Source organism: Electrophorus electricus, unplaced genomic scaffold (genome assembly GCF_041902795.1).
Source record: "Electrophorus electricus isolate QZ-2024a unplaced genomic scaffold, ASM4190279v1 Scaffold144, whole genome shotgun sequence".
Taxonomy (NCBI): Eukaryota; Metazoa; Chordata; class Actinopteri; order Gymnotiformes; family Gymnotidae; genus Electrophorus; species Electrophorus electricus.
The window spans coordinates 92,501-102,500 of record NW_027658425.1 but is presented as its reverse complement, the minus strand read 5'-3'; the positions used below and the strand labels follow the sequence as shown (position 1 = coordinate 102,500).

General features: G+C 56.3%; 3 non-coding genes across 3 annotated transcripts in view; all 3 read left to right on the top strand.

The window, feature by feature from the left end:
* Positions 1 to 6,313: 6,313 nt before the first annotated feature.
* LOC145654672 (18S ribosomal RNA) lies at positions 6,314 to 8,152 on the top strand. Its single transcript, XR_014120878.1, has one exon. It is a non-coding gene; the product is annotated as an 18S ribosomal RNA (ribosomal RNA).
* An 882-nt stretch (positions 8,153 to 9,034) lies between these two features.
* LOC145654663 (5.8S ribosomal RNA) lies at positions 9,035 to 9,188 on the top strand. The gene has a single exon (XR_014120869.1). It is a non-coding gene; the product is annotated as a 5.8S ribosomal RNA (ribosomal RNA).
* Positions 9,189 to 9,804: 616 nt separating this feature from the next.
* LOC145654682 (28S ribosomal RNA) overlaps positions 9,805 to 10,000 on the top strand; it is a 4,149-nt gene continuing 3,953 nt past the window's right edge. Inside the window, exon 1 of the ribosomal RNA XR_014120888.1 lies at positions 9,805 to 10,000. This exon is cut by the window's right edge and continues 3,953 nt beyond it. This is a non-coding gene — a ribosomal RNA (28S ribosomal RNA).

Here is a 10,000-nt window from a genome sequence, read left to right as displayed (position 1 = left end):
GTCTATTTCTAGGCTTATATAAAGGGTCAAACTTCTTGAAGTGTGCCCAGGCCCAGAGCTACTTTGCTGTGTATGACTGTGTGACCTCTTGGCCCTGGAATTCTGGTGGTAGTAGTAGTATGATTTAAAGGCACAAAGTGAATGAAGTGTGCCCAGGCCCAGAGCTACTTTGCTGGGCATGACTGTGTTTGACCTCTTGGGCCTGGAAGTCTGGTAGTAGTAGTAGTAGTAGTAGTAGTAGTAGTAGTAGTAGTATGATTTAAAGGTACAAAGTGAATGAAGTGTGCCCAGGCCCAGAGCTACTTTGCTGGGCATGACTGTGTTTGACCTCTTGGGCCTGGAAGTCTATTTCTAGGCTTATATAAAGGGTCAAACATCTTGAAGTGTGCCCAGGCCCAGAGCTACTTTGCTGGGCATGAATGTGTTTGAACTCTTGGGCCTGGAAGTCTGGTAGTAGTAGTATGATTTAAAGGCACAAAGTGATTGAAGTGAGCCCAGGCCCAGAGCTACTTTGCTGGGCATGAATGTGTTTGAACTCTTGGGCCTGGAAGTCTGGTAGTAGTAGTAGTAGTAGTAGTAGTAGTAGTAGTAGTAGTAGTATGATTTAAAGGTACAAAGTGAATGAAGTGTGCCCAGGCCCAGAGCTACTTTGCTGGGCATGACTGTGTTTGACGTCTTGGGCCTGGAAGTCTGGTAGTAGTAGTATGATTTAAAGGTACAAAGTGAATGAAGTGTGCCCAGGCCCAGAGCTACTTTGCTGGGCATGACTGTGTTTGACCTCTTGGCTCTGGAAGTCTATTTCTAGGCTTATATAAAGGGTCAAACTTCTTGAAGTGTGCCCAGGCCCAGAGCTACTTTGCTGGGCATGACTGTGTTTGACCTCTGGGGCCTGGAAGTCTGGTAGTAGTAGTATGATTTAAAGCCACAAAGTGATTGAAGTGTGCCCAGGCCCAGAGCTACTTTGCTGGGCATGAATGTGTTTGAACTCTTGGGCCTGGAAGTCTGGTAGTAGTAGTATGATTTAAAGGCACAAAGTGAATGAAGTGTGCCCAGGCCCAGAGCTACTTTGCTGTGCATGACTGTGTTTGACCTCTTGGCTCTGGAAGTCTATTTCTAGGCTTATATACAGGGTCAAACATCTTGAAGTGTGCCCAGGCCCAGAGCTACTTTGCTGGGCATGAATGTGTTTGAACTCTTGGGCCTGGAAGTCTGGTAGTAGTAGTATGATTTAAAGGCACAAAGTGATTGAAGTGTGCCCAGGCCCAGAGCTACTTTGCTGGGCATGACTGTGTTTGACCTCTTGGGCCTGGAAGTCTGGTAGTAGTAGTATGATTTAAAGGCACAAAGTGATTGAAGTGTGCCCAGGCCCAGAGCTACTTTGCTGGGCATGAATGTGTTTGACCTCTTGGGCCTGGAAGTCTGGTGGTAGTAGTAGTATGATTTAAAGGCACAAAGTGAATGAAGTGTGCCCAGGCCCAGAGCTACTTTGCTGTGCATGACTGTGTTTGACCTCTTGGCTCTGGAAGTCTATTTCTAGGCTTATATAAAGGGTCAAACTTCTTGAAGTGTGCCCAGGCCCAGAGCTACTTTGCTGGGCATGACTGTGTTTGACCTCTGGGGCCTGGAAGTCTGGTAGTAGTAGTATGATTTAAAGGCACAAAGTGATTGAAGTGTGCCCAGGCCCAGAGCTACTTTGCTGGGCATGAATGTGTTTGAACTCTTGGGCCTGGAAGTCTGGTAGTAGTAGTATGATTTAAAGGCACAAAGTGAATGAAGTGTGCCCAGGCCCAGAGCTACTTTGCTGGGCATGACTGTGTTTGACCTCTTGGCTCTGGAAGTCTATTTCTAGGCTTATATACAGGGTCAAACATCTTGAAGTGTGCCCAGGCCCAGAGCTACTTTGCTGGGCATGAATGTGTTTGAACTCTTGGGCCTGGAAGTCTGGTAGTAGTAGTATGATTTAAAGGCACAAAGTGATTGAAGTGTGCCCAGGCCCAGAGCTACTTTGCTGGGCATGACTGTGTTTGACCTCTTGGCTCTGGAAGTCTATTTCTAGGCTTATATAAAGGGTCAAACATCTTGAAGTGTGCCCAGGCCCAGAGCTACTTTGCTGGGCATGAATGTGTTTGAACTCTTGGGCCTGGAAGTCTGGTAGTAGTAGTATGATTTAAAGGCACAAAGTGATTGAAGTGTGCCCAGGCCCAGAGCTACTTTGCTGGGCATGACTGTGTTTGACCTCTTGGGCCTGGAAGTCTGGTGGTAGTAGTAGTATGATTTAAAGGCACAAAGTGATTGAAGTGTGCCCAGGCCCAGAGCTACTTTGCTGGGCATGAATGTGTTTGAACTCTTGGGCCTGGAAGTCTATTTCTAGGCTTATATAAAGGGTCAAACATCTTGAAGTGTGCCCAGGCCCAGAGCTACTTTGCTGTGCATGACTGTGGTTGACCTCTTGGCCCTGGAAGTCTGGTGGTAGTAGTAGTATGATTTAAAGGCACAAAGTGAATGAAGTGTGCCCAGGCCCAGAGCTACTTTGCTGGGCATGAATGTGTTTGAACTCTTGGGCCTGGAAGTCTGGTAGTAGTAGTAGTAGTAGTAGTAGTAGTAGTAGTAGTAGTATGATTTAAAGGCACAAAGTGCTTGAAGTGTGCCCAGGCCCAGAGCTACTTTGCTGTGCATGACTGTGTTTGACCTCTTGGCTCTGGAAGTCTATTTCTAGGCTTATATAAAGGGTCAAACTTCTTGAAGTGTGCCCAGGCCCAGAGCTACTTTGCTGTGTATGACTGTGTGACCTCTTGGCCCTGGAATTCTGGTGGTAGTAGTAGTAGTAGTAGTATGATTTAAAGGTACAAAGTGAATGAAGTGTGCCCAGGCCCAGAGCCAGGCCTGGGCAGCAGGGGGCGCTCCTGGCCATGCCCAGCGAGTTTCGTGCGAATCGGACCTGGTCCGGAAGAGATACGAAGGGAAAACTCATTACTCGTCGGGGTGGCACATCCAGGCTCTCGACCCTCCCAAAGCGTCCGACCAGGGTGCACCCTGCCGGGCATGGTTAGCCGCCAGCCCCCTTCCTGGAGGTCTGGTTGGCACGGGGTTTTGATTTATCGGTTTCATATCTCTGGGCTCCTTGGGAGCAGAAAGTCGGTTGAGGGCCCTTTGGAAAGAGCCGGGGCTGCCGTTTAACGCTGTCCAAGCGGCAGGCGAAGCGCACCCACCGTTTTTACGCTATGATTTTTTAAAACCGCCGGGGCGGCAAACACAGGGCCGGTCGGGTTTGAAGACGAATATCTCTTCGGCCCTTGGGAGGAGAGAAGCAGCGCGGGTCACCTTTGAACGCGCTCGCTGCCAGGAACGTCTGGCGTAAAAGTTTCGTGGGAATCGGACGTTCCTAGGCTGAGAAGCGAGCGCCCGCCCTCGGGCGGTCGGGGGCCCCTTTCTCATTCCCCGTCTGGGCTAAAAATACGAGGTCGGACCCGATGGACTCGGGAGACTGGAGAGTACCAGGGAGACCCTGGAAGCAGGCGACCCGACCCACGCTTCGCTGTCTCCTCGGCCCTCGGGAGTAGAAGCGCGGGGACGGTGGCGTGGGCAGCAGGGGGCGCTCCTGGCCATGCCCAGCGAGTTTCGTGCGAATCGGACCTGGTCCGGAAGAGATACGAAGGGAAAACTCATTACTCGTCGGGGTGGCACATCCAGGCTCTCGACCCTCCCAAAGCGTCCGACCAGGGTGCACCCTGCCGGGCATGGTTAGCCGCCAGCCCCCTTCCTGGAGGTCTGGTTGGCACGGGGTTTTGATTTTTCGGTTTCATATCTCTGGGCTCCTTGGGAGCAGAAAGTCGGTTGAGGGCCCTTTGGAAAGAGCCGGGGCTGCCGTTTAACGCTGTCCAAGCGGCAGGCGAAGCGCACCCACCGTTTTTACGCTATGATTTTTTAAAACCGCCGGGGCGGCAAACACAGGGCCGGTCGGGTTTGAAGACGAATATCTCTTCGGCCCTTGGGAGGAGAGAAGCAGCGCGGGTCACCTTTGAACGCGCTCGCTGCCAGGAACGTCTGGCGTAAAAGTTTCGTGGGAATCGGACGTTCCTAGGCTGAGAAGCGAGCGCCCGCCCTCGGGCGGTCGGGGGCCCCTTTCTCATTCCCCGTCTGGGCTAAAAATACGAGGTCGGACCCGATGGACTCGGGAGACTGGAGAGTACCAGGGAGACCCTGGAAGCAGGCGACCCGACCCACGCTTCGCTGTCTCCTCGGCCCTCGGGAGTAGAAGCGCGGGGACGGTGGCGTGGGCAGCAGGGGGCGCTCCTGGCCATGCCCAGCGAGTTTCGTGCGAATCGGACCTGGTCCGGAAGAGATACGAAGGGAAAACTCATTACTCGTCGGGGTGGCACATCCAGGCTCTCGACCCTCCCAAAGTGTCCGACCAGGGTGCACCCTGCCGGGCTAAGAGAACAGCCAGGTGAACCCTGGAGGTTCCGAACTCCAGACCCCTGGACCCGACGGCTCAGTCCGCCTCAGGTGCACTACAGAGGTCCTCGGGCTGTCCCTGAGTGCATTAAAACGGAAATCAGAATTACTCCCCCGGGTGGCACTTCCAGGCTCTCGACCCTCCCAAAGTGTCCGACCAGGGTGCACCCTGCTGGGCATGGTTAGCCGCCAGCCCCCTTCCTGGAGGTCTGGTTGGCACGGGGTTTTGCAAATAGGTCCCGTCGGGTATATGGGAGAGCAAAGAGAATCAATGGGGTCCAAGCACTAAATTCATCCAGTGGCGTTCTCTGGAAGCCCAAGGGGAGTCCGAGGGGTGTTCGGCCGGCAAGGGGAGCTCTCCCTCGGACACATGATCAAACGCCTGTCCCCTACCGGAAAGTGGTGTGCTCTGGATGCCCCCCCCCCCCCATCCCCCGAGGGGGGTGCTTATCCCGCGAGGGGAGCCCTCCTCGGGTTAAGTGAACCATCATGCCGATTCCCCTATGGAAGTGGGCACATCCAGGCACACAGTCTGCTTTGCTCTCCCCGACCCGAGTGCGTCTGTTGGGCTGAGTGTACGCCCAGGCAACTGGATCCAATGGCTCAGTCCGCCGCAGCGTGCTTCGACGATGGGTCGTACAGCCATGCCACCAGGGTGGGCGTGTTTGTAAATGTACCAGTGGATTCTCGTCGGCCTGCCACATCCATGGTATCGACCCACCAGGCCTGTCCGACCAGGGGTTGACCCTGGACGGGCACGGTCTGTGGTTTGGCCCTTGTCCTAGATGAAATCGGGCACGGGGTTTTCTGGCCAGGTACCATCGGGTTACTGGGAGAGCGGCTTCGGTCTCCAGGTGAGACCAATGGTGAAGCAGCACGAGGCAATGGAGAGCATGCAAAGCGATGGGGAAGCCATGCACGGCAATGGCCACGAAAAAAAAAAAAAAATCACCACGGAAGGAACGTGAAGAACAAGGAGGAGTGTAGTGACACTGCCCAAAGCTGCCCGGTGTTGCAGGGGTCTATTGGTGTGTTGCTTCCTTGTTTGGTAGAGTGGAGTACCAGACCCGCCAGGGGTAGGCAAACCATTCCCCCTACGGTAAGTGAGGAGCCAGCCATTTGACGAGCGGGTGTCCACGTGTACGGGTGCGAGCGCTATCCCCCCACACGGGGTTAGGCCACGGCCTTAGGTGGACGTCTGCCGACCAGCCCCGGCTGATCCAGAACTTCTGATGTGGAGAGCGGTTTTGACAGATCCTCCCTGGTTCTAGCGGGTCAAGCCTCTGATGGGGGGTGGGGGTTATTTGTAACCCATCCCAGAACTCTCTGGGGGAGACTCAGACGGCCAGTCTGTCTACTCAGTTGTCCTATACTGGTGTCTGTGGTTTGGGAGGAAGGGAGTGCCCTGCTTTGTTGGCCTCCTCTTCAAACCTACCTGGGCCCACGAATCACTCTTCTTGGTTACATCACGAAACGTAGGTTGAGCGAGGCTAGGGGGGAGGGAATTCGACGAGGTCTTTCCCTTGTCCCCCCACCAGCGGCCCACGAAAATCAAAACGGCGTGAAGAGAGGGAACGCCGAAAGCACCTGGAGTCGGCCGTCCGCACCTCCGGAGGAGGTGGACGGGGTACGGTGCGGGCATGACCGGATGGGACAGCTTTGCATCAAGGTGAGAGGTCGGCGTCCGAAGGCCAGAGGGCGGTGCGCGAGCACGTTTACACTGGCCGCGGAAGCTGTCCTGGGTAGCCCTGTATGGCGTCTGGACCTGACGGCGCACGCACTTACAACCCGCTGCTTCCTAGCCCCCGGAAGGGGAGGCGGATGTCACTCGTGGTTCATCCCAGACCACGGTGCAAACTACCTGGTTGATCCTGCCAGTAACATATGCTTGTCTCAAAGATTAAGCCATGCAGGTCTAAGTGCACACGGCCGGTACAGTGAAACTGCGAATGGCTCATTAAATCAGTTATGGTTCCTTTGATCGCTCCACACGTTACTCGGATAACTGTGGTAATTCTAGAGCTAATACATGCAAACGAGCGCTGACCCTTCGGGGGATGCGTGCATTTATCAGACCCAAAACCCATCCGGGGGGCTCGGGCCCCCCGGCCGCTTTGGTGACTCTAGATAACCTCGGGCCGATCGCGCGCCCTCCGCGGCGGCGACGTCTCATTCGAATGTCTGCCCTATCAACTTTCGATGGTACCATAGTCGGCTACCATGGTGACCACGGGTAACGGGGAATCAGGGTTCGATTCCGGAGAGGGAGCCTGAGAAACGGCTACCACATCCAAGGAAGGCAGCAGGCGCGCAAATTACCCATTCCCGACACGGGGAGGTAGTGACGAAAAATAACGATACAGGTCTCTTTCGAGGCCCTGTAATCGGAATGAGCGTATCCTAAACCCATGGGTGAGGACCCATTGGAGGGCAAGTCTGGTGCCAGCAGCCGCGGTAATTCCAGCTCCAATAGCGTATATTAAAGTTGCTGCAGTTAAAAAGCTCGTAGTTGGATGTCGGGAGTGGGCTGGCGGTCCGCCGCGAGGCGTGCCACCGCCTGTCTCAGACCCTGTCTCCCGGTGCCCCCCGGATGCCCTTGGCTGGGTGTCCGGACGGGGCTCGGAGCGTTTACTTTGAAAAAATTAGAGTGTTCAAAGCGGGCCCGCTTCTCGCCTGAATACCTGAGCTAGGAATAATGGAATAGGACTCCGGTTCTATTTTGTGGGTTTCCTGAACCAGGGCCATGATTAAGAGGGACGGCCGGGGGCATTCGTATTGCGCCGCTAGAGGTGAAATTCTTGGACCGGCGCAAGACGGACGAAAGCGAAAGCATTTGCCAAGAATGTTTTCATTAATCAAGAACGAAAGTCGGAGGTTCGAAGACGATCAGATACCGTCGTAGTTCCGACCGTAAACTATGCCGACCCGCGATCCGGCGGCGTTATTCCCATGACCCGCCGGGCAGCGTGAGGGAAACCACGAGTCTGTGGGTTCCGGGGGGAGTATGGTTGCAAAGCTGAAACTTAAAGGAATTGACGGAAGGGCACCACCAGGAGTGGAGCCTGCGGCTTAATTTGACTCAACACGGGAAACCTCACCCGGCCCGGACACGGAAAGGATTGACAGATTGATAGCTCTTTCTCGATTCTGTGGGTGGTGGTGCATGGCCGTTCTTAGTTGGTGGAGCGATTTGTCTGGTTAATTCCGATAACGAACGAGACTCCGGCATGCTAAATAGTTACGCGGCCCTCCGCGGTCGGCGTCAAACTTCTTAGAGGGACAAGTGGCGTTCAGCCACGCGAGATGGAGCAATAACAGGTCTGTGATGCCCTTAGATGTCCGGGGCTGCACGCGCGCCACAATGGTTGGATCAGCGTGTGCCTACCCTACACCGAGAGGTGCGGGTAATCCGCTGAACCCCATTCGTGATGGGGACTGGGGATTGCAATTATTCCCCATGAACGAGGAATTCCCAGTAAGCGCGGGTCATAAGCTCGCGTTGATTAAGTCCCTGCCCTTTGTACACACCGCCCGTCGCTACTACCGATCGGATGGTTTAGTGAGGTCCTCGGATCGGCCCCGCCGGGGCTCCTCGCGGGCCTTGGCGGAGCGCCGAGAAGTCGATCAAACTTGACTATCTAGAGGAAGTAAAAGTCGTAACAAGGTTTTCGTAGGTGAACCTGCGAAAGGATCATTAACGGGTAACGCTGTCCGGCGTGCCTCCTCTCCCGACCCCCTCGACTTCGCCGTCCCCCCGCGTCGGGGCCCAGGGTCGAAAGGGTCTTCGGGGTTGCTGTTACACGTGGTCGCTTGCAGGTCAGGCTGGACAGAAGGCATAAAGGAGGAGCCTAGTCCCTCCCACCCCTTCCTCGTCCTCCGCCTCTTCCTCCGCGTCGTCCTTCAGCACCCCCCCCCCGCAGGCCCCGGTATTCTCTGGGTTCCAGCGCGAGAGACGCGTCGTTCAAAAAACTCGGCGTCCCCGCTCGTCGGGCGAAGGCCGGTTTCCCCTCACCTTGCCGGCAGGAGAAGCGCCTGCGAGTCGAGCGGGTCGTACGGGTCCGTCCCGCGCCCTCCCTCTCGCTCGCACGGCCGCTGCCTCCGTCCACCGCGAGGGGTTTTCCTATTTTGTTGTCCTTGTCATTCATCCCCGTCCCCTTGCTCGCTGACGAGCGGACTTTCCGGGGGGGGTTGCGAGCGCTGCTCCTCGTGGGGCAGGCCATGGCCCTTCCTGTGTTCGTCCGCCCACCGGCGTCCTGGGGCGTGGTGGTGGTGGGTGGCGCAGCCGGTTCCCCTGCTTCTCTCTCTCAGAAAGGAGTCTCAGGGGGACCCCCGGCAGGTACCTAGGGCTTGGCCCACGCTACGTGAGTTCCACCCCTTTCGAGGGGTCGGACGGGGCGGGCGCGGAGGGCCGCGGTTCAAAGACTGACTCGTCTGCCACGTGGGTCGTGTGGGCAAAGCGCAACCCCGCGCCCGTTTCAACACTCGCAGACGGGGGCGCCTGACCGGTTGGTGAAACCTTTTAAACCTGTCTTTGTAGTCGTGGTGAAAGACCTAAACTGAGCCTGAAATAAAAGAGTACAACTCTTAGCGGTGGATCACTTGGCTCGTGCGTCGATGAAGAACGCAGCCAGCTGCGAGAACTAATGTGAATTGCAGGACACATTGATCATCGACATTTCGAACGCACATTGCGGCCCCGGGTCCATCCCGGGGCTACGCCTGTCTGAGGGTCGCTATTCCTATCTGTCGGACCTGCCTTCTCAGGCGGGACCGCGGTTGGAGGTTCGTAGGTGGGGGGGTGCCCCCTGGCCTCCGTCTTCCTAAAAGCAGACGGTTCCCGGTCGCTGTCTCGGTGAGATCCGGTCGGTGGGTTCGCTGCGGTTGAGTGCCCGTTCTCCGTGCACAAGCTTCTCCTCCCCCGCTTCGGTTCGTTTCGGTTCGTTTCGGCTCCGCTCCTGGCCTGGCCAGGAACGTGGTCCCCTGCGCCCGAGAAAGAAGCGAGCGTGGCTGCCGGTGGGTTCTCTCCGCTTTGGCTGCCCACGTTTTCGCTTCTTTTCTCACCCCCTGCGCAGGCGGATCACGGAAAGGTGTCTGTTCTGTTCCGTTACGTGCGCGAGCGGAGGGAGGTTGTTGTTACATGCGTTCCCCCCCCCCCTCCCCCGGTGGGGGGGGTGGGGGGGTCGGGGTTCGGGTGGCTCTGCCTCTGGCGTTTTCCTTACGGGCCGACCTGTCCGTGGCACGTCCGTGACGTCCCGACCTGTGTCCTCGTTAGCCCGGGTGAAAAGGGACTCGTCCCCTAACCCGGCGGTGTTCACGCTTCTGGGCAACCCTCCAGAGCGAACTCGGGAGCGACCTCAGATCAGACGAGACAACCCGCTGAATTTAAGCATATTACTAAGCGGAGGAAAAGAAACTAACAAGGATTCCCTCAGTAGCGGCGAGCGAAGAGGGAAGAGCCCAGCGCTGAATCCCCCGTCCGGGTGCGGGCGAGGGGAATTGTGGCGTATGGAAGTCTGTTTTCTTCCTGGCGCGGGCCGGGGGCCTG